This window comes from Protopterus annectens, chromosome 9.part0 (genome assembly GCF_019279795.1).
Source record: "Protopterus annectens isolate FY-2018-M chromosome 9.part0, PAN1.0, whole genome shotgun sequence".
Lineage (NCBI taxonomy): Eukaryota > Metazoa > Chordata > Ceratodontiformes > Protopteridae > Protopterus > Protopterus annectens.
The window spans coordinates 609,861,396-609,887,018 of NC_056743.1; the positions used below are offsets into that span (position 1 = coordinate 609,861,396).

The 25,623-nt window shown below is 39.7% G+C and overlaps 1 long non-coding RNA gene across 2 annotated transcripts in view; it reads left to right on the forward strand.

The window, feature by feature from the left end:
- Positions 1 to 25,623, forward strand: part of LOC122811367 — a 344,127-nt gene that overhangs the window by 283,378 nt on the left and 35,126 nt on the right. The gene's annotated exons all lie outside the window — the stretch shown is intronic.

Sequence of the window (25,623 nt, forward strand, 5' to 3'; positions counted from 1 at the left end):
TGAAATAATTCCTGCTTTAAAACTTCAGCTTGGCCAGCTAAGTACTTGGTTATATTCAACTGGACGTATAAGAGAATTTAAGTACCTTTTTCTGCACAGTTTTTTAAAAAATACAGTATTTAAATTGATTTAAACTGTGTATGAAGGAGTGTTGAAGGAATTTTTATCTGAAGTTATTCTGCTCTTCAGTTATTCCCACCCACCCGCCATGTTTTTGTTTTGGTGTTAATCTTAGTGGCATTGAAACTGCCCGCCCCTCAGCCTGCCTCTGGGCCCATCTCATTTGCTCACTCAACTGAGTGCAGTGAGATCATATTCTGATTTCAGGCACTCCTACTGTGTACAAAGAGAGCATCTAGGAAATAGAAAAAAAAAATTAAGCTTATTTCCTGCCTTTCTTTAGTGGTACAGACTATTTGTAGGCTTCTGAGCCCCCAAGCCCTTCTGTGTCTGAGGGAAGCCTTCTAGCTTGTTTTTTTCTTATAACTAGCCAGTTTTCTAGTTTCAGCACTCAAATCTGTTTCTTTGATCTCAGCACTTGTTCAGAAAAAAAAAAAAAAAAAAAATTCATCTGCTTTTACTGTACTTGTGTTTTTACCTACTTCTTTTTACTTTTGCATCATCTTAAAATACTCAGTTGTATTTATTACTGCTTGGTGTAACTCATTCTAAGCTTTTTGGTTTAAACACTTGGGCTTCGGACCAGTTGGTTGTTTTGCACTGAGAGGGTTTGTGGTCTGCACTGTTGTGGCAGAACAGGTAGCTTACATCCTTCTAGGTTGAGAACTGCTGATTGAGGGCTCAGTGTCTGTTATTCTAAAAGTGTATTAATTCTGGTTTAAGCACTTGGGCTTTCAAGCCAGTTATTTTACATTAAGAGGGTTCGTGGTCTGCACTCTTGTGGGAGGAGAGGCTGGACTCTGCCCTTCTGAGCTGGGAATTTCTGGTTAAAGGCTTATAGTGCATGCATATCTGAACTGTTTCTTACTGAAGTTGGTGCGCCTTGTTTGCTGTGGCATAGACTGGATTCGGGCCTGCTGGATCTAGCTTTGTTTGTGTAACTTGAGCACTAATCCAGACATTCTCTAAAGTATTCAATGGTATTTATTACTGCTTGGTTGTAACTTGATTAAAGTGTAGCTATCATTCAAGTCTTTTGGATTAAGCACTTGGGCTTCAGACCAGTTGTTTTACATTAGGAAGGTTTGTGGCAAGCACTGTGGTGGCAGGACAGGTAGCTTTCATCCCTCTAAGTTGGGAACTGCTGATTGAGAGCCCAGTGTCCAAGTGTATTAGTTCTGGTTTAGGCACTTGGGCTTCAGGCCAGTTATTTTACATTAAGAAGGTTCGTGGTCTGCACTCTTGTGGGAGAAGAGGCTGGACTCTGCCCTTCTGAGCTGGGAATTTTCTGGTTAAAGGTTTATAGTGCCTGAATATTTGAACTGTATCTTACTGAAATTGGTTCACCTTGTTTGCTCTAGCATAGACTAGATCCAGGCCTACTGAATCTAGCTTTGTTTATATGCTTGTTGTTTGTTTGCTTGTTATTTCCCTGGAAGCTAATTCCACCTAATACGCAACTTCTCAGCGCTTCTGTGGATCACTAGTGATATCTGCATTGCTTACTGTACTTATTTCCTTGTTTCACGTGAAAGAAAGTTACTGTTTGTCGTTTTTGCATTTAGTTACTTGTAACACATTGCACTCAAGTTACCTGGCACTTGCTCACTAAAGCAATTATATAAGTCAGCACTAAAAATTAAAAGCACTACACCCTCACTCCCCACTGGCCCTTGTTTTCAATTAAGGATTTCCCAATATTATTCTAGCATGTCCAAAGGTCAGTTATCAATCTCCTCTCCGGTCCAGCTGGTGAATCTGGGAATCTTGAGGCAATGTTTTAACTGCCTCATGTACACAGACAACCCTCTCCTCCTCCCACATAACACAAATACTTGCGAGAGATGCAGCTATTTAGCCAAACTGGAGGCTGAGCTCTCTCAACTCAGGACTGGCAAGACCAGACAGGAGGAGAAGGCAACTACACACACCATAAAACCAGCCTCACATAATGCTACCACTCCACTGAATCAAACACATAAACACACAAAGACATACTCGGAGGCTCTGAGTAAAAATTTATCTAAACAGCAGAGGCCTCCAAAGCAGACACCCAAACAACTGCTACCTCAAGACACCCCACAAGCAACACATAAACCACAAAAGCAGTGTGCAAAGCAGTCGCAGCCCTTAAGGCCAAATACAACACCAAACATACTTGTCATAGGTGACTCCATAGTCAGACACACTGACGTCCCACTCACCAGGCTGAACAAGGAGAGGGTCACAGTAAGCTGCCTATCGGGCGCTAGAATCCGCCACATAACACAAGCACTCGGGTCACTCCACGGCAAGTACAAATATGACACAGTCATTGTCCATGCTGGTGTGAATGACCTGAGACGTACCTCCCTGGACTACATGAAAAGAGACATAGAGGAGCTCTCTGATTATGTAGCCCAGGCAGGAATGACCCTAACCCTGAGCAGTATCCTTCCTTCACCAAGAATGATGCCACAATATAGAGACAAGATGATCAGCTTTAACAATTGGCTTAATGTCTGGTGTCATTCAAAGGGGATCCAGTGTCTGTCTGCCTGGGATGACATGCTTGACAAGCCACGCTGCTTCGCAAGGGACGGCTTGCACCTGTCACCCCTGGGATTCCGGATATTGGCTAAGGCTCTTGCCACCCCATAGTGCCTTTTTAGGCAAGGCTCAAATTCTAAACCTACCACCCTAGAAAACAAAAATGGGAAGAAACTGAGGGTAATGCTGCTCAATGCCAGAAGTCTAAATCTCAAAATGCACGCACTCGAGGCCCTTCTCAGTATGGAGAACATCGATGTCTGTGCTGTAACTGAAACCTGGTTCAAGGCTCCTGAGAGCACCCGGCACTATTAGGTTTTACCTCATATCATGCGTTCCGGCCCCAAAACCTGGACCACACCACAAAAGGAGGGGGTGTATCCATATTCATAAAGGATACTCATACCTCCAGGTTGGTGGCAACGCAAGCTCGGAAACCATCCAGGTGCAACTAACCATAGGCAAAACTGCTCTACAAATTGTAGCATGCTACAGGCCACCCTCTCAAACTCAGGAACCCCACACAGCCTTCCTGAAGACACTGGAGGGTATAAATGTATCTCCAAACACCATCATATTGGGTGACTTCAACTACCCGAATATAGACTGGGAACATTACTCAAGCCCTAACTTTCTAGCCCAACGGTTCCTGGAGTTCATAAATTCAAATGCCATGGAACAGCTAGTCACTGTTCCCACAAGAGGAGAAAATATACTAGATCTCATTGTCACAAACATGGGGACAAAATGCTCCACACCGAAGTATATCCCTCATTGGTGAGATCTGATCATAAACTAATCTCACTGGAAATCCACATCCCGCCCCACCCCAAGCAAAAGACCATAGTGAAGAACTTCTCTAAAGCAAACTCCACACTACTCAAGACTGGTGTGGTATCCTTCAAGGCCCCTGAGCCAGAGGAAACCACAACCCAAGCTGGAAGCCCTTACAAATGCCTTCTATGAACACCTCCAGGACTGCATGGATCAGGCAATCCCAAATAAAACCAAGACTCTTTCCACAAAGGGCAAGCGTCCAGTCTGGTGGACCCCAGCCATTAACAAACTTTACAATAAGAGGAGAAAGCTATTACATGATAGAACAAAATCCATAAAAGGAAGTCACCCCTGATCATTATTAGTAAAAAATACGAGCACTCATAAAATCAACTAAGGCCAATTTTGAGAGAAAAATTGCCATGGATTCAAAGGACAATCATAAGGCCTTTTTCAGCTATGTTAGGAACCTGGGTGGAAACTCCCAGATATGCTCAGAATTAGTCCAAAATGATACAAAAATCACTGAACCCACAGACATTGCCAACATACTGGCAGACAGGTTCAGTGCAAACTTCACCCCTCTCCCCTAAAGGAGAGATAACTATCCCAGCCGAGTGTAGCCTCCCGGACATCTCAAATGCGCAGGTGAAAGCTGCTCTCTCTAAAGCTAAAAACACAGCATCAATGGGACCGGATGGTGTCCCCGGCTGTGTGCTACACGAGCTAAATGAGGAATTAAACCCGCACATAAGGCAGCTGTTTAATCTCAGCCTTACCACAGGATACGTGCCCAAGGAGTGGCGACGGCAACTGTGGTCCCACTCCACAAAGGCGCCTCTACGGACCCTGGTAATTACCGCCCCATAAGCTTAATAAGTCTAGTCTGCAAAGCTATGGAGAGGATCATAATGGAGCTCATAAACAAAGATATAGGGGACTTGCAGACATTGGACCCGACCCAGTTTGGCTTTGTCAAGGGAAGATCATGCCTTTTGAACTTGTTCGACTTCTTCGAAACAGTCACCAAGGCCATTGATGAGGGAAAGGCAGTCCATACAGCCTACCTTGATCTTGCAAAGGCTTTCGACACAATACCCCACTCGGGTATTGTAGAAAAACTTACCAGCTTAAATGTAAACCCATATGTCACAAGATGGGTTGCAAACTGGCTTAAGGACAGAACCCACAGGGTTAGAGTTGCTGGCGCTGTGTCAGACTCCAAGCCGGTCACAAGTGGTGTCCCACAGGGCTCGGTCCTTGGCCCCCTATTGTTTGGCATCTACTTCTCAGAAGTACAGGCCAACATGGGAGGACTTTGGCTGACAAAGTTTGCAGGTGACTGCAAACTGCGGGCCATAGTGGAAAGTGCATCGGACACGGATATCCTTCAGAAGGGACTCACGGAAACAGATAGCTGGTGCCAGTGCCATGGCCTGAAGTTAAACGCCAAAAAATGTATAGTCATACCCTTCGGAAAAAACAAGGTAACCCCAAGCTACCATATAGGTGGCAATCCACTAAGCACAGAAGAGGTTATCAGGGACCTGGGGACCCAGGTTGACAGTGGCCTTTCTTTTGACACTCACATTGCTAAAGTGGTTAGAAAGACCTTCTACATTGCCCACCTGATCATGAAGGGATTCACATCCAGATCTAGTGAGGTCATTGTTCCCCTGTACTCTTCACTTATCAGACCAATGATCGAGTACAATGCCCCATTCGGGATGTATCTCACCCGACATCTGCAGCAATTGGAGAGACCCCAAAAGTTACTCACCAAAAGGATAAAGGGACTCCAAAATCTGTCATATGCTGCCAGATTGAAGAAACTCCAGCTCTATTCAGTCGCATACCGTCTGCTCAGAGGTGACATGTGCCTGACATACAAGGCCATGTCCAACCCGGAATTAATGGACATGCTCCACCTCATCCAAATCCACCAAAACCACTAGAGCAAGCGACTTAAACCTTAGCACGGATATAAATAGGACGTGCTGGAGGGATAGATTTATCACTCAGAGACTCCCTATGCTGTGGAATAAAATCCCGGTCCATGTGAGGCAGAGCACCTCGCTGACTCTGTTCAAGAGAAATCTAGACCTGTGGATGGGAGATCATAGGTTTACCCCAGGAATCATCTCTGTGTCACTGCTGGACAGAGGCACAACAAACTAATGGGCACAGTATTTTTTCATATAAGGGGTGGCGTAAGCCACAATAATTTGGGCTGGGCTTATAAATGCCTTAGGGCAGATAGCCTAGTATAAATCTATGAACCTATGAACCTATGAAAATGTATTCTAATAGGGCATGATGTTCTAATAGTTGAGGAAAGGAAAAATTTAGGCTATTTGTTAGAGAAGAGTTAATCTGGAGAGGTTAAGCAATTAACTAATAGCTAAAAAAGTGCCAGTATCATTGATTGTGAAGTATAATCTGCTTTATTAAAAATATCACTATGTTAGGTGTTTTTATATTGCGCAATAATCTTTAGAAACTTCTTAGGAACAAAGTGATTTAAAATTGTACCCTCCAATATAGTTTAACTAAAGTGTCCATGATTAGAAACAAATCACACTGATAGTATTTTCTTAATAATGTGTTCATTGAGACCATGGATTGACTAACATTCAACCTAAGCTGCCAAATAAAGTTCTTCTTCTTCTTCTTCTAAAATGCTGTTATAGTCTGTGTGATGATATGGGCAAGTGCCAGCATAGCCAGCTGGAGTTTTGTGAAGATTATGTCCTTTGAATATCAAACTGATTTATACAAGGTGCTTGTGTTACAACTGTATTAGAACTGTATGCCATTTGTATATCAAATTGATTTGTAGAGATGCTTGTGATGAAAATGTATTCCTGAGGTTTGCTTGTATTAAAATATATCAACAGTGCACCCTGCTGAAATGAAAAGAAATGTACATGTAGTATTGCAACTGAATTAAATGTATATGTTTTAATAGAGGACACTGGGACAGCAAAGGTTAACTTTAAAAAATAAGGGAATGTAAATAAGCTGTTAAACCATTAAAACAACACCACAGAGTGCTGAATAGGACCAAAGAATATAGGTCTGGGAAAGAGCCTTTGTTCATTGGCTCAGTGAAAAGAGGGAAAGCACCGGGCACTACCATAAACATTTAGATGTGTGCTGTGGCCATCTCTGCTAAATTTCTGTTTCAGCTTCAGTGGGGAATACTGTGAGAATCTAGAGTCAGGTGACCAGATGAGGTCATTCTGCCAGTCCTCTTGGAAATTATATTTTAGATATTACAAAGAGAAATCTTAGAGTATTGAGTATTCTGTTTTGGGAAGCCTGACTAGAAAGATCCTCACCCACATCATCTTGCCTTGCAGTAGTAAGTAACTTAATTAGGGAACAGTCATTATTTTAGATTGTCAGGAATGTAGTGAAGCTTAATTTAGATAGTGTTTTCTTTATTTGTATGAGTCTGTCCATCAAAGTTGATTTTAATATTTTCTGTGATTTGAACTCTGTGGTTTATTATACATATATAATCAATATTTTCAAGCTCTTCTATTATTTATTTTTAAATATAGTTAAACTTTTTATTGTGGCTGGTCCTTGTAGAAAATATCTAATCTTTGACAGGACTTATATTTATTTGGTGACACTGTGTGGGCCACTCCAGGAGGCCTAGCCATCTTGGTGAACTACTACCATTTGTATTTCTATTAATATTACACATTATAATTGGACACCCTTTGTTAAGGACCTTAGAGTAGCTGATTGTGGAGTGTCTGGTGGTGGTAGTAACTACCTTATAGTCTGGGCAGAAGGGGGCATAGCTACTAAACCAGTGCCAGCCTTTCCCAGGTGTGTGTGTGTGTCTGTGCAAATCAAATCACTCAGTGTGTGTGTATGTCAGCTACTTGGGGCAGGAACACAAAGCACTGCATTTAATGAGATGGTGCTGGAGGACTTGGCTTGGACACTCAGCTGAGGACCTAACCCTACAGCTGTGCCAGTGGTGGGAGTCTTACTGGGGACCTGGAGGCAGACAGATATAGATACATGCAGACCCCAGGCTGAGTGTGTTGCCTGTGTGTGCTCTTAAGGGAAATTATACTTGATACAGAGAGGTCTGCATTTGAAAATACTGAGTGTATCCATTTGTATTCCAAGTGCATGTCCCTCTCCAGTGTCAGTGGTGAGGATTCAGGCTCCTTGATTACTGGCCTGATACATATTGGTGGCCGTCACATATTGGTAGCTGTGCTGGGCATCACAGTCTCTACCCTTTTAGTCTTTGTCAACTCTTTGTAAAATACAAAATGTAGTTTTTTTTATATTTTTTGAAAAGCCATGATATGACTTTTAGATAGTGTTATTTACATTTTTGTTCTTAATGAAGTAATAGTGTTAATATGTACTCTGTGACATAAGCTTCTGTGTAGTCATTTAGAAGTTGTCACAGCTACAGCACATGACAATGTAACCACACCTGCAATATTACAATCACTATAGTCCTTCACGGGTATTGTTACCACCATATGTGTTAAGAAAATACATAACCTTTCATTGACGCATCTGCTATATTTGCAAAAAACATCCATTATACATACCTCGGGATCTGTACTGCGCAAATCAAGTCTCGTATAACTAGACTGCATCAATAGCCCCTTTAGGTTAATGCACTTTCTGTACACAAAAACAGGATTCTCATTAACTACCTTAAAACGCCTTTGTTATGTCTCAAAAGTTTTGTGCTACTAACAGCCATATTTATTATGTAAGAATCAAATGAAAAATGTTTAGAAAAAATATCTGTAATTAATTGCGGTCTGACTTCCTTTCATCTGCACATGTACTATTTGCAACTAACAGGTGCAAATTCATCCTTCCTCTCACTATTGGTAGGATGTCAGTGAGTAGTTTCACATGTTACTCCTTAAATAAAATATCAGTTTGTTAAAATCTGCTTCATTAGTAACTAACCTAGATAGTCTACAAACTGTCTTTTAACAATGTTCTTTTTTATGTAGCTGAGCGAATCATTTCTGTTTTATAAATAAATGCTCTGAAGTATTACTTTATGCAAACTATTGATTTGAATTTGCGATTTTCATCTAAATACTCACATCAAGCAAATTATTTTTTTTCACTTGACATTGTTCATTTGAACTTGGTGAGATTCATATCATCAAAAATAACCTGATGTCTTCAATCTTTTAATGTGACAAGCCACACAAACAAACACAAATAAATAAAAACACACAAATTATCAATAAAATGAGAATATAAGCACATGTGGAAACGAAACTGAATTAAAAAGAGATTCAGTTTCCTATTGACGCATTACTGTATTAACAAAAACTATGTAGCATCTGTACCCATAGCTTTACCACTTGTTTGTTGGTAAAATCTGTTGTGAAAGATAAAACAGTTGTATTCTAAAACAAGTTCTGATATATTACATGTATCACTCAAGTTCTATTTCACCTTCTTGGCTGTAACAAGTAACTTTTTGCCATTTATAAACCCTTTTTGGTATACGGGTATACAGTTATAAAATAAGGCTACATGCCATGTGATCATGATTAAATCATAGGAGAAAAACATTTTGTTTAACCATTTAATTTTTTTTACAGAAGTCAAAAGAGTTCTTGATGTAAGAATCTAAATGTGTCACTACTGGACCCAACATCTTGTCTACAAATAATCACTCAAATGGTAGCTTACTACTATTTTTGAGAATCATTGAAATTATGAAAAGGAATCCTATCTCAAGATTCAGCCCTGTTAAAATAGTACATTTGTGTCTAACACACCTTGCAGAAGCATGTTGTTCAGCTGTAATTGCTTCTTATGTATGTTGTGTTAATAAGTCTTAAACGTCTTTCTTCGCAATCTTCTTTAATATCCAGTAATTCAAAAAGTACTCCTTGATAGAACAGCTTGGTCTGATATATGTATACAAGGTTCTGGTTCTGGTAGTGACAAGTTTAGGTATTTATGTTAAGGACACTTATGTCTTCCTTAAAAACAGATGATGTTAAACAAATGCTTTTTGAATTATGATTTAATTATGGTCACAGTATATGTAGCCATATTGTACACCAGTATACCACAAAAAGAAGATTTAGAAATGGAAAAGCAATAACAAATAAATAAAATAAAATATACTCAATGCATTATTATTGTTTTCTGTGTGTGTGTGTGTGTGTGTGTGTGTGTGTGTGTGTGTGTGTGTGTGTGTGTGTGTGTGCGCGTGTACGTGTCTTGGATCACCTTTGAAAGTTTTCTTTGGAGAACTATTTCTAACATGCATTATTAAGAAAGGACCATTAGTGTTTCAAGTGATCGGTTTTGAATTACATGACATTTTAAATAAACAGTGTAAAGGTGTTTTAAATCTCTTTGTTCTGAAGAAGTCTTTGGAGTTTATTTTATGGGATGATAGTACTTAATAAAGTGATTTTTTTATAAAGTTGTGTGTACTTCTTAGTCCATATTACTGAGCAATTTTGGTCATTAATTTTGTTTCTGTTTTCATTTGGTGATTCCGTCAAGTTTCTATTTTATGTAGGTAAGAGAATTTTTACATTTGTCATGGCAGGAAAGGTTGACACATATTCTGTTGATAGCTTTAGGAGGGGTAAAGTTAGATGCCTTTCCCTTTCACTGGTGCAGTATCCTTAACATGAGGGATCCCCTACCAAGGGCAGTCCGACCAGTATACCAAAGCTTGAGGTTGTTAACGATATGCCATATGTCACACGTATGCTCCTAGAGCAAGGCGTAGGGCATAAAAGTTATGTCTAGACATGTCATCCTCAGAACCTCTTTTCCACCAGTTCAAGCACCATCTTTGATCATTGATCTGATCACCTGAGTCATTAATGGTTACCTAGGCATTCAGATAAGTGTCACATTGGGATTTTTTGACTTATCCTTTTTTGCTTTCAGCATCTGTGTTGTTGTGGGAGTTCATGACATCCAAAAAGGGTAAATGCCAATGTGGGAGACAAACTCCCCATAAAGGCCATCACGAGCAGTGCTTGTTTTGTTTAGGAGTTACTCATGACCGTGCATCCTGTACTATTTGTCAGACCTTTGTTTCCAAGACCTTACATAGTAATCTTTCATCCCTTGCCATTTATCTTGAAAACCAGTATCTAAAGCTTTTAGTGAAAGATGCTATGGAAGGTACTTCTCATCCTGAGGGTCAGCCATCTTTGAAGAAGAAGAAGGCCAAAAAAGTCAAGTCAGATTCTTCAGCTGTGCCTCCTCCACCAGACGTCTCACTTGAGGCTGGTGAAAGCCCAGAGGATCATCCAGTTTCAGGGCTGGATTCCTTGGCTGTGACTGGTTCAGAAGCCAGCATGGATCTGACTTCTCACATGTCCTTGGAGGGCTTGCAGAAGTCCACTTTGGATGCTCAGGGGGAACCACAGCTTATTATCACCGAATGGCCTATGGGTTTTCCTCAAATACTGGTTAGGGAGGAAGTCCCAACTATGATTATTGAATGTAGACTGGCATTGGAAACTTCTACATTTCATAAGGTGGACATCCCTTTAAAAAAGAAGCAAAAGACAAAATACATTTCTTTTTTTCTCAAGGACCCTTAAAGTGAATGGCAGAATTTTACACAGGGTTTATTCAATGCTCTTATGGCCTTGAAGCCTCCTCAAGGGGTCTCTTTCCCAGCTCCTTCTTGGTCATCTTCCCCCCTTAAAAGATCTAGAAATTAGGACTCCTCATCTAAAGAAGAGGATTCTGACGAGGAATCCCTGGCCTATTCTACCCAGATTCTTTCTCCATTGGATTATGGTTCTAAGGAAGAGGAGTTTGCTAGTCTGGAATCCCTTTTTGAGGAGATTTCCTTTGTCAGTACCATTGCCAGGATGATGAAATTCTTTAAATTGTATTCTTCCCACGTTTCTGAAGTGCAGAGGAGATATTATGAGCTCCTTAAAATGGAATCTCATATACCCTGATGATATTGAGGCTATGTTGATGGATAACCCTCTGGATAACAAATGTTTGTTTGGTGCAGCTAATTTGTTCAAGTCCCCTGCAGGAGAAAGGCAAGGAGTCCGTGGACCTGAAATGTATTTTTGTGTCCCTTGTGCCAAAGTTTCAGAGAAACCATCCTAATAAACCAGCCTTTTTTAGAAGGCAGTTTTGTTCTCCCCCTAAAGTGGTAGGATGGTTCGCCTCAGTTAAGTCTACACAGACCCCTCCTGCTCAGAAGCCCTCCTTTCATTATAAACTGGGTGCTGTCTGACTACCCAATTTTTCATATTACTCTCTCACATCATTTTCTCTGTCTCTATCTGGTTAAACATAGTCCAGGATTCTTGGGTTCTTTCCATCATTCGCCAGGAGTATCTTATGGTTTAGAAATCTCTTTCTCTCCTTCATGGGCATTCCTCAGACACCTCAAGACCAGTTGAGCTCTTTTCCAGAGGTGCTTCAGGGTCTTTTGATTTAGGGAACTATTCAAGAGGCTCCAGCTGCTCAAAGGGAGAAGGTTTTATTCCAGAATGTTTTAATCCTCAGGAAAGAGGGCACTTGGAGATCCATTCTCGATCTCTCTCACCTGAATAGATTTCTACAAGTTCCTTTCTTTTGAGTGTTATCCCTTCAGACTTTGTTCCCTCTTGTGCTTCCTCAGGCTTTTCTCAAGGATGCTTACCTCCATATCCCCATTCACCCCCTTTTTGAGGAAATTTTTATGCTTTACTGTTGCTTCTTGGCATTTTCAGTTCTCTGCTTTGCTATTTGGCCTTTGTACTGCCCCAGGAATGTACAATTGCCTAGCTCCTGTGAGCTGTTTGCAGGATCAAAGGCATTCAAGGTCTTTCCTTATTTAGACGACCTGCTTATTTAAGCCTCCTCTCCAGAGATTCTTTTACAGCACCTTCAGTGGGTCATTGACCTTTTGCAAAATCTGGGGTTAACTGTAAATTTTCAAAAGTCCTTCCTGTCCCTGTCATGGGATCATGTATTTCTGGGATGCAGAATCCAGATTGTTCCTATGCTAGCATCCCTGCCTCCTCCCAAAGCGTTGACTCTGATTTCCTTTTTTCAGTCCCTTCTTCCTCTGGCCTTGATTTCAGCCAGGGAATTTCTGAGACCTCTGGAATTCATGGCATCCACCATCCCTATGCTTTCCTTAACCAGACTGGACATGAGAACGCTTCAGTTATATCTAAAGTCAATTTGGCTTCAGCAGTCTCCTCCTCTATAGTTTCAATCCCTCTTCCTCCATGTCTCAAGTTTGAATTTCAGTAGTGGATTCATCAACTGACTTTGAATCCAGGTCTTCCCTTTTAACCCCTGCTTCCCTCTCAGGAGCTGTTCACAGACACCCCAGACAGGGGTTTCGGGACTTCCTTCAGAAACCTAAAGGTGCAAGGCCTTTGGTCTCCTCAGCAGCAGAAGGAACAAATTAGTATTATGAGATGAGAGCTCTTGTATTGACCTTTTTCTCCAGGGCCCCTAAAGATCTTTACAATCAATACAACAGTGATGTGGCATGTCAACAAACAAGGGGTACAAGATCTTATCTGCATTGCAGATTGGCACTCCAGATTTAGGAGTTAGTGATTCAGTACCAAATCACACTTCAGTCAGTGTACATTCTTTCAAGTAAGAATTTTGTGGCAGACTTCCTGAGTGGTCCATGACACAGTCTCACTAGTGAATGTGTTTCTGGACATTATCTACCAGTGGGGTATTCCTTAAGTAGATATGTTTGCCTCCTCTCAGAACAGGCAGCTTCTTCAATTTTTGTGCCAGGACTCCATGTCCTCTGGCCTGGAAGGAAGACACCCTATCTTTTTCATGGAAGGGGATGTTTCTTTGTGTCTTACCTCTCCTTTCCCTCATTTGAAAAGTCCTGTGCAAGATAAAACGGGATGCTCCAAAAATCTTGCTGGTGACTTCCTTTTGGCCCAGATAGCATAGCATTGTTTCCCTCTTCTTCTGCATTTAGCCAAGGACAGTCATCACAATTTACCTCGCAGGCTGGATCTTCTCACAAAAGACAAGGGATCTCTCACCCATCCCCACCTGTTCAATCTTCAACTTACACTCTGGGTGATAGGATTTTGATTCCCTATAGGCACCTTTTTCTGAGGATGTGCTTCGGGTTCTGCAGGAAGCCAGAAAATGTATTACTAGGAAATCCTACTTGTCCAAATGGAAGAGGTTTTCAGTTTGGTGTCTTTCTCGTAACCTGGACCCACTTACTGTGGATGTTGCTTTGGTTCTCTCTTATTTGCATGAATTGCTCAATGCTGGGTTGGTATATTCTTTTATTAAAGTCTACCTCTCAACTATTTCTGCTCATCTCCCCTTAACTCTTCCTTTAGCCTCTAGGTTTGAGGGCAAACAGTTTCTTAACGGTGTCCTTCATATTAGACCTCCCAGGAAAGCCTGTTCCTCCTTCCTGAGATCTTAATTTTATTTTGGAGAAATTGACTCTGGCTCCTTTTGAGCCTGCAGCTTTAGCTTCCTTACAGCATTGTTCTTGGAGGATTGTTCTTTTGTTAGCCCTTACTTCTGCTGTTCCTCCTGATAGATTTTTTTAAGGAAGTTCATCCTTCTGGCAGTATAATTTATTAATATTTTAGTAATTTTAGAAATCCCTGAGCAATAACTAACTGCTAGTGTTAAACTGATTCTCTCTCATTTTTATTCTTTCCTTTTTATTACCTTGTAATTAGAAATTCATCCCCAGTCTCCTAGCCCCATTTATACCTTTCTTGATGGTATTTTCTATTTATACACTACACTCATTAGTTTCTGCCTAATTATCACCACATTACATTGTTACATTGAAATGTATTGCATTTCCTTAATGGTAGAAGGAAACAATAAACCTATCTTCTCTGCCCTTTTAAATGCTGGAACATTCTACCTTCTCTCATTTCCTACATTCCCTTTATCCTTTTTCCACCTGTTCCATATTCTCTTGAATACCTCTCTGGATTCCTTTTCTACCACCCCTTCAATTTCCATTAACTGCTCTGCCTTTACTGCCAAGGTTTCCATACCATGGGATAGTACTGGTCACGCCACTGTTTTATACATCTTACTTTTTGGCGGCTTTGGCATTCTCTTGTCATATACAACAACTGACATTCTGTGCCAGTTGGCTGTGGCCCTTCTGATTCTAGCTTTGACCTCGTTAGTCTGACTTCTTTTCTCCTCAACCAGACCCAGATGCGTGATGCTGTTATCCTGTTCCACTATTTTCCTTTCTATCAATTTTCAGCTTCTTCTGAACTCCACCAATAGCTGTTATTACAACTGTCTTATCTGAACTCAGTTTCACCCCATGTGCCTTCAGTTGTTTTGCATTTTATTCTCCTATCCTAGAGCGCAAGGGGTACACAGAAGGTCTTCAACCCACAGATCCAGCCCAGGCAAGTGATGATCTTTTAACACTGGTTGTGCCTTCCTGTGCTTCTAGTTGCAGCCTGCTCCCTACTCCCCTAAGAGACACCTACCTTCTGTGTACCCCACAGCAAGCTCTGAATAACTTTGTCTGAAAATTAAGTTTAATTAGTTTAAGAAAATTAAGTTTAATTAGTTTAATGCTTTATTAAACTAAAAACTTGATAGCACTTGTGCTGCAGTGATTGTGCTACTCACTCTGGTGCTGCCGTTAGTCTTTAAAGTCTTTGCCTTGCAAAATTCCTGCCAGAGTCTTTTGGTGACCCCTGAGCTGTTAACGGCTGTAGCGCTGGTTGCTACCACTCCAGTGCAGTTGTTAGTCCTTAATTTAAGCTTAGACTCCATTGCTCTATATTTTTACAAACTTGATAGTGTTTTGTGCTGTTAACGACTGTGCCATCACTCAGATGCAGCTGTTAGTCCTAAATTTATGTTTGGACTCTGCTGCTTACGTACTGGAAACTAGATAGTGAGTGCACTATCACTCTGGTGTTGCTGCTAATCTTAACTTTAAAGATAGACAAAACTACTTTGAAACTAGAAAAATCTGCATCCGCTGTGATTCTACAGGTACCTTTCTGCTTCATGCATTAGGGACCTGGAATACACCGGAACACTTCTTTCAAACAGTTTAGTTGTAGGATTTGTGTTCCCCTACAAAACATTTATATATGACTTTGCCGATCACAGCTGCGTATATGGCACTCTCTAGTAGGCTTTAATATCAGGTATACTCGCATGTTTTCCACCCTAATTAATGAAAATATAACTAAAGTATAACTAAATTACCTAGTTGTTACAGAGTTTGATTTCTCAGATACCCTGTAACTACAAACAGCTGTGGCGTGTTTGGTATGCCTGTGTAGCTTACATTATCGGATTTTGTTGCAGGTTCTGGCTCTGATAATAAGAAAGTCAAATTAATTACCATTGGCCTCAGCTGAAGCCTTACTGATACCCTGGGATTTTAAATAGTAGCAGTGTGTTTGGTATTTTTAAGTAGAATTAATATCAAGTGTTTAAGCAGGCTTGTCTAATATGTAATGCTGTAATAGAGCTAATAAGTTTTCTTTACTGTTCACTTAACTCTACTACAAATGACTTGTCTGTATCTGCTGAAACATAACTGATTGTTTTTACTGTTCATTTAATTCTGGCTACCATGTTTTAACTGTAATGGTTCCACTTTTATTTAAAAGGTTTTGTTTCTAGCTTATATTTCATCCTTTACATTGTGTTGTCCTATTTCAATATCTAATTACAGCTGCTGTGATCCAGCTATTTGAGTTATTATGCAATTAGGTGATTGCTCCTGTGCTTTTGACCTAGTATTTGATGTTTTCTACACCTGGTTCTGATGTTTAGTATTTGAACAAGTATTTTAGTTTCTGTTAATTTTGTACTGCTAAAGTAATGTCTCTCTTGCTTTACCTAGTGTTAATTATAACCTTCTTCTCACTTTATTTTTATTTCTCTCCAGCTGTGCAAACTTCCTATACTTATGTTAGCTGTGCCCTACTGGACTCCAAAGACCAGCTATATTCACCTACCTAAACCTGCCTGTGTATTTCCTCACCTGGGTAATCAAAATACCCTTGGATTGAAAGCCAAATTAACTAAGATTGTATGTCACAAATTATTTTTCATCTACTATATGTACATACTAGTCCATTCCACCTGCTAGGTGTACTAGTTAAACTGCCATATCTGCCAGCAGCCATACCCCCTTGCCTACTCCTGTTGTACTCCACTGTTCCTGACTCTAAGATATTGCAGCCTCCACCCTGTATTGTGTAACCCCCTTAAACCTCTCCCTTCTCCATTACTTTTATTTTTTACTTACAACCAGCTTTTGCGATCTCCTCACAGTGTACTTCCAGGCTTTGGCCACTAGATGACAGTCTTTACCCACCTCTAATTTCACTTAATTTCTCTTCTTACCACTTACCTTAAACTTTTCTCCTTACTATCCTCTTCCATAGTCTATTTAAACCCTTTAACTAGCCCTCCTCTCTCCCACCCCTAGTCGTATATTAACCCTTTCTCCCCCTGGTTTCCTCTCATTTTCTTTCCCCCTTCTTTACACTCACAACCTCTGCCTTTTTACTTACCTTCTCCTGTTCTTACCTTCTACCTTACTGATTGTTTTTCCTCACTGCTTTTACCTTCCTTGGGTCTGCCCCACTCAGTTCGCCCTGCGGGCTCACTCCGCTCCCCTACCCTTCCCCCAGTTCCCACACTCCCCCAGTGGTCCTACACTTATACTTCACTAACCACTCCCCCCTTTTTCTCATCCTATCACAAACATCCTCATCACTAGGCCACTCCCCTATCTCTTTCTTTCCTAATTAGTACTAATTAACTGTCTTTTGAACTACTCTTTCACCTTTCCTAACCATTCACTGCATAACTACTTCTCAAATCTACCTCCTATACAACCTCCACTAATTTCTTATTTGCATAATTTAAACCCTGCTCAATCACTCGAAACACTCTCTCCTATTTTCTACTTCACCTATTCACACAAACTACTCTCAACACATATCTACTTATTACTATGGCCCCAATACACAAAACTATTTTCACAAACATACTACTCTTAACTACCACAGTAGCATCTTACCATACCTTACTCACTCACCTTCTTTGAAAATCTTTCTCTACCTGAAGAAAACCATCACGTCCAACAAACTTTACCATCTTCTTTCATCTACTCCCTTAACCACAGTAACATAACCTGTACCTCTAACTATATACTACCAAAATATCACAGAGCAACCCATGCTACTTACTTCACTACCACAAAGAATTTTAATAATTTCTACAAAATCCTTAAATTCCTACAATATCCCCAGCAACACCCCCTCCTAGACGGTGATATTCATCCAAACCCTAGCCCCAATACTGACTATACCAATAACCTTGACAATTTAACATTGCCTATGATTTCTACATTAACTAAACCACCTAACTCCCTCCTGATAGCTCACCTTAACATTAGAAGTATTACCAATAAAATTTCCCACCTGCATGCACTCCTTGATGTGCACTCATTTGATATTCTATGTCTTACAGAGACTTGGCTAAAACCATCTACTCTAGACCAGGAAATTAGCCATCCTGGCTATAATATCCTTAGATGTGACCGTAAAACCAAAAAAGGTGGAGGTATAGCCATTCTCTATAAATCTAATCTCCAAATTTCCCTCTTTTATGTGCTTCCATCATTAGACACCAAATCTGAAATCCTGACTACCAAACTCCAAATCAACAACTCCAAATCTATCTATCTAATTTGCATGTATCTCCCCCAGGTAACAATACCAATACTCTTGAAAACTTACTTAGTTACCTCTCTACCCAACTACCCCAGGAGACCATTGTACTGGGTGACTTTAACATCGACTGGTCCACCTGCAGCTCCCCTAACCCTACTAACCACATAAATCTCTTTGGATTCTCACAATTAATAACCACTCCTACTAGAATCCACAAACCTAGCAGTAAGGAAACTACTCTTGACTGGATCCTTATTAATAGCCACCCTGAAACTTATACTCCAGGAACCCTTCCTGACGATATCAGCGTCCATATGCTTACCTACATTATTAGACAAAAAGTCCATATCTCAACTACTCATAATCTCAAAACCTCCCACTCAAAAAAATTCTTTAATCCAGACAGCTTCCTAAATGAACTGCAAGCATGTGACTGGTCACCACTGACCCATCTTGAACTTGATGAGGCTGTGACCTACTTTAACACTAACTTTCTTCAAATCCTAGATTACCATGCACCTTATTGCTCTAGTAGAATAAGAAACAAATCTGCCCCATGGCTCACAAAACAAACTAGGCAAAAGATGTTCCTCAGAAATAAAATCTGGGCTAAATGGAGAGCTACCAAATGTCCATCAGATCACCTCCACTTTAAACAGTTAAAAAATGCCACCAAGAATGATATTCTTAGAGACAAAAAAGACTTCTACCTTCACCTCCAACAAATCAGTCAACAAACCCCACAAAAATGTTGGTTAGGGATAAACAAACTTCTTCAGCCAGGTCACTCTACTACTCCTGCCCCAGCAGGTTTCAACCATAATAACTCCAACCAGATCCCTGATGCCTTTAATAACTACTTTACAGAAGCAATTCAAACCCTAGCCAATTATTTACCTCCTTTTACTGCTTCCCCACTAAATACCTCCAAGACTTCATTTCCTACCTTTCAAATACAACCTGCACCTACATCTCTCATCTGTAAGCTACGTCAAAATCTGAAACCTTGCACCCGTTCTGCTGACCGTCTCCCATCTGAATACCTACAAATTGCCGCAAAAGCCATAGACTATCCCATCTCTATCCTTATTAACAGAACTATCTCAGATGGCAAAATCCCTACCATATGGAAAGTATCCCACATCATCCCTCTACATAAAGGTGGATCTTCTACTTTCGACCTATTGCCTTACTCTCCCCATTAGCTAAGATAATGGAAAAATGTATTCACAAACAACTACTTAACCACCTACTACAAAATAATCTACTAGCAAACTGCCAACATGGCTTCAGACCATTCCATAGCACATTGACTGCCCTACTATCCTTCACAGACTCTATAAATAAAAATCGCAACAATAACTCTTTTTCCTCTGCACTATTTATTGACCTGTCAAAAGCCTTTGATATGGTTAACCATAACTTACTTCTAGACAAACTAAAGGCCCATTCTCTCGATCCACAAGCATTACAATGGTTTAGGTCTTATCCGGAAAATAGACAGCAAGCAGTACTTTGGGATAACAATCTGTCTTCATTACTTCCAGTAAATATTGGAGTACCCCAAGGCTCTGTCTTAAGTCCCCTTCTTTTTTCCTTATTTATTAACGATCTACACATGAACATACCTCAAGCCACCTGCATTCAATATGCAGATGACTCCACCTTAATCTGTACAGCTAATAATATAGCCTCTCTCCAGTCCCTCACCCAAACTGTTTTTCATAATGTTGAACACTGGTTTATGCAACACTGCCTCCTCCTAAATCCTAAAAAAAACAAAACTACTGCTTTTTACTCCAACTCATAAATCACCTAATCCATTCTTCTCTGTAACCTCTAACAATGCTACCAACATAACCCCAGATACTACAACCTGCCTACTAGGTGTAACAATTGATAATCGTCTCAACTACAATGACCACATCAACTCCACCATAAAGTCTGTTAACAAAAAACTTGGTACCCTCTATAGAATAAAACCCTTCCTTACCCCTTCTGCCAGGAAAACTATTACCCAGACCCACCTCATTTCTACCCTTTTCTATGCCTCTGCTATATATACTAACCTATCTGAAAACAACCTCTCCAAACTTTCCACCTGTTATAATAGCATAGCTAGATTCATCACATGCACTCCCTTTAAAACTCACCACTGCCTCAACCTCAAACAACTTGAATGGTTAGAACTGCAGAACCATATACTCTGTCAACAATTACTTATCACTCAACAGATCCTATACCACCCCAACAACACCCCTATCCTCACTAATCTGATTACACCATATAAAAATCTAGCTACACTATGTTCTGCTAATAAGCTCCTAGTTTCCTCAATTATATCTAACAACAAAGCTGGTGATTCACTTTTCTTGAACCCAGCAGGTAAAAACTGGAATCAGCTCCCTTCTGAATTATCAACCCTTTCTTCTACTTCTCTGTTTAAAAAACATCTTAAAGAACATCTTAAAACTCATTGGCTTTGTCCATGTGCTAACCCAGACTGATATCTTGTTCCCCTTCATGCTCTTACCCCTTTCCCTACTCCTCTAACCCATGCCTCCAAATCTAGTTACTACTCTTTTCTTCATAGTAAGAGGATAAAATATAAGGTTTTTCTCTCTTAATTGGGTTTTGCTCATACCTACTATTGTGTTTAGTATAATTTTTTAGTATAATTTTTATAGTTTATAATTTTATTATTATAATTTTTCTTTTGACCAATGCGACCTCTGTATTGTGATTTTACATGTCTTTTTATATATTGTTAACTTTGTCACTGTTCATGCTTGGAGCTTTTCTCCCCAGGCCTCTACTGAAAATGGACATATATCCAGTTAGACTAGCCCGGTCAACAAATGTAAAATAAAATAAATAAATAAAAGTGTAGATGAGCTATAATTTACAAACTCAAGTAACTTGTTTTAGCTCATTGAACTGCTGGAAAAATTTCAAATAACCTGGAGGAAATCATTAAATTAGGCTATGGGTATGTGTGCTGCTGGTCATCCAGATGCCGTGGAGTTTAGATGCTGTGTGGTGCATTTTATAATATTTTTTAAGCCTTCTGTGTTACCTCTCATCACTGGACATCTGATGAATATTTCAAAGAAGAAGACAGTACCTCTGTATCCACTAACTCTATCCACTTTGACTATGTACACCTCAGGCATGCATTAACCATACTAAGCCAGATCAGTGAGTGTTGAACTGTGATCAGGTAACAGACAAGGTCAGTCTTTTGCATCCACAGACTGCATGCTCACTTTAACTGGTCATGGCTAAGATGTCCAATTATGACACTTTAATCAAGTAAAACATGGCCATAATAATATATTGTCTAATCTAATTTTTGTGGTATTTTTGTATAAATAATCATGGGCAAATTTTGGAGGAAATATTTAACAAATTTTAACATCTTGCATGTAGTTGTGGCTATAGCAGAAGTAGATGTCTACTATCATGTTTATCAACCTGTGATAGTTGTTTCAAGGGGTGTATATCACATGCTCGAAACACCAAAACATCGAACAACACAACATTGAACTCATAACCGCAACAGCTGAAAGCAGAGAAGCTGCAGAACATTGAATTCTTTCTCAGGGAAAGAATTCGTTTGGCCATTTCCATGGCTTTGCTATTTCCTCCACTGTGGTGCGATTTCGGAGTTGGTATATTTAAGTAGGGGGTGTGTGGAGGGCACAGTCCCCCACGTTGGAGGGTGTGGGGGCAAAGCCCCCACATTAGACATTTTTTGTAGTGTTTGTGTGTTTCGTGTTTTTTGCTGGAACAGTGATATTTTTCCCCAAGGAAAAAAATCGCTGTTCTCAGCTTTCGGCATTTTCAGTTTTCACGGTTATAAGTTCGATGTTTTGGTGTTCGATGTTTTGGTGTTTCGAGCATGTGATATAAACCCATTTCAAGGCATGGTGGGAGATATATTTGGTCATCCATACCAGTCACAGTCCCCTTAAGTGGTCGTATATGCACTATGAAAATCTGTCAGTATAGCATGCCTACTCGCCCATCCAGAAAAAGATGCACATGGTTTATTAACCCCTTATGTCTGACTGATGAAAGTAAAAAAAAAATCGAACATGGTAGCATATTTAGACTTGCTGTTATTAGTTATATTTACACATCATGCTTCTTTACCCTTAACCCCAGAAGACAGACATCTGTATACATGTCTAACATTTGCTTGTAAGGAAAGTGAAAATACTGATCAGATTACTGTAATGTATTCCAGCTTGTTGTCCATAAAAAGTACATTACCTCTTTATTAAGTTATGGTGAACTTCAGTGCACACCTCTGAGTTTATTTGGAAGTAAGTTAAATATAAGTTTTTACAGTGATCCCAGCTCCTCCATAACATATAGTATATTTCTGTGCAAACCTTTAAGATTTAATTGAGAAAATAAAACAATGACTATATAGTTTCAAGCCCACATCCAAGATATAGCAACCTTCTGTCCATACAGCAAATGCCTGACTGTGAGTGAAATCAAAGAATTAATGACCATACTATCCCCAGTCACTACACTAGCCATAATGACCTTTTGTACACACCTATAGGTAGGACCAGTTTTAGACTATATGGGGTCCAGGACAGATGCCACTACTGAGCCTATGTCATAATGCAGTTATACAGCCTTGGGTATGAGGGGCATTGGTCATCTAGATGTTGTGAGGGTCTAGATGTTCTGTGATACATTTCTGCCTTATTTCTGAAAGATAATTACTTAACTGATATTTTTCACTCTTAACCAGAAGAGTTATATGTATGTCAACCAATGTTGTTTCAACAGATAAAAATTGGTGATACACACACTCACACTACAACTGACAAGCCCACCACAACACATCCACATTGCATTCTTTATGACAGTTAAATTGAAAGGACACCAGTTCACCTATAGCATGTCTTAGGTGTGTTGAAGGAAACTAGAGAACATTGATTAAATGCACAAAGAGACAGGGAGGGCATGCAGACTCCACAGAGAATAAACCACAGCCAAGCTCCGAGTCAGAGAACCAAGTGCTATGAGATGGCAATACTATTCACTGTGCCTGCTAAAAATAAGTTGTGTTCTCACACACTCTGCCTAGACCACCAAAGATAGCCATTTAGTGTATATGATGCTGATCTCTAACTGTGAGGAAAAGTGCAAAAAAATTATAGACAAGTTTTTCTTAAATATATAACACTCTTCCACAGACACTTACAAGCATAATCCATATTAATAATCATTTTACACTGATTTCAGCAATTCTAATGCATTGTGTGACACTACTCCTGCTATGCAAAATCAGTAACTCTTAATCAGTGATCAAACAAAAGGATTAAGACTTGTTTGCACTCAGATTGCTTCTAAACCCATTAGTTACAGCATCTTTGTTGCTTGTGTACACTCAGATGTCTGATTTTGATAAAAATTATAAAAAAATGGCCATAGTAAATTATTTCAACTTTCTTTATATAAATAGACACTAGTCCTACAAAGACAGACTGCTAGTTCCTAATTTGATGACAGCAATGCCAGTCATTTTCATCCACAGGCAGTTCACATTTGCAAAGACTTTAGCCACATTTTAGGCTGTTGTTTGCACCTCATATGTCTGACTGTCCTAAAAGAATAATGATGGTGAAAGTAATGTCTTTCAAGTATTTCACTTAAACTCACAAAAGCGGCAGTGAATTATTACTACTTACTTCACACACATTCACACTAGCTCTGCAGAGCAGGATTAAAAGTATACTAACTAAACAGCAAAAGGGGCAATTACTTCTATCCTGGACACCCTTCTATCCAGCAGGGCTAGTTATAGATGTCTGATTGCAGTAAAACCACAGTAATGTACTTTACATTTGATTTACACATAAAATAGTCATAGTAAAGTATTCCATCCAGTTCTAGCAACTTTCTTGTTTGGCCACACATCAGCTATCTAATTGTGATAAGAAACATTAATGCATTTCAAATTTGATTTACACATAAAGTAGTCACAGTGAAGTATTCCATCTTGCTTTGTACTAATACAGATTAGTTATGCAAATCCAGATTAATGGCCATTAAACTCAGACAGCAATATGTGTGGGGTTTGTCATTTGAATCCACAGACAGCCTCCCATGCCCAGCAGTAAAAGCCATACTGTTGACTGTGTACTTTTCAGGTGTCATCTTGCAATAAAGTAGAAAAGTCATCAGTTACCCATTCAACTCAATTTCACAGAATATGTTCCAATGTGCTTCACACAAACATATATTAGTCCTGCAAATCCAAATCACCTGCACATATCAGCCTGCATGACTGGATTAAAAAAATGTTCCTATTGCAATTCAGAATCCTCAGAGGAAGCTGCACTCTGGCTACAATACTGCCTAATGGACAATTACAACAATGCTGGCAATAACTGCCAAATAATGTTTCCACTGACTTCCACTTCTGCAATCAAATTCTTAGAGCTCTGTTTCTTGCTGTCCTACTCGTGATCTAGAAGACCAGTCAAGATGTCACAGTGATACCCTTTGAATCATGTGTGATTTGCAAATGCAGATTGGTACACAGTACTATACATACATTTCTATACTGGCTTTTCTAAATGTAGGTGCAGAAAAGAATTCCAATACTGCAGTCAGAAATGTAGGTCTCACTTCAGTGAGTAATGTGCTACATATAGTGATCTGTTTACTATAGTTTTTAAAAAACAAAAGACCTTTTTTTCTCCTCATCTTAGAGTTATGGGGGTTGCCATATTGTGGAGTGGTACTGATTGCTAGATGAGACAACTACAGCTCAGTTTCCTGTATCCTAATGTATCCTTGATCACCTCCCCAGCACATCATAATCTACTTTTAAACAATTGTGTATCATCTTTGTCTTTTAATGATAATCCTCTCCTCTGACTCTAAACCACACATTGGCATTAACATTGCTGACCATTAGTACCTTAACATGACTATCTATGACACCTACATTCGTTAAGATTCATTCCAAATTTCCATCTTTTTGGTACAGTTTTCCACCAGTTGGCTGAATCTCTCATAGTCCAAGACTTTGATTAGCTCTCCCTCTCTTCCTTGGAGCTCTTCATTTCTATTCTATTCCTAGCAGAATCTGTTCCCATATGACTATAACCCTCTCTCTTTTACCCACTCATTTGTTCTCTCCTACAGTCTTTACACCCTCATCTCATGTTAAATCTGGTGTCTGATGAATTGTATCAGGCTGCCAACTTTTTACTATTCCACCAGTTTTACCGACATGGCATTTAACATTTCTTCACTTTTGCCCTACTTCTTGTTTGTGGTCCTTCCTCACTTCTGCCTCTCATTTGGCATCCTGCTTCATAGGGATTGCCAATCAATACCATCTCTCCATTTTCTGTCATTTCTAGGCAGTCTATACCCAGGGACTCCCATGTCTCACTTATTGTTGTACCTGGCTCATGCTTATGTGATCTTAACAATTGCAAAC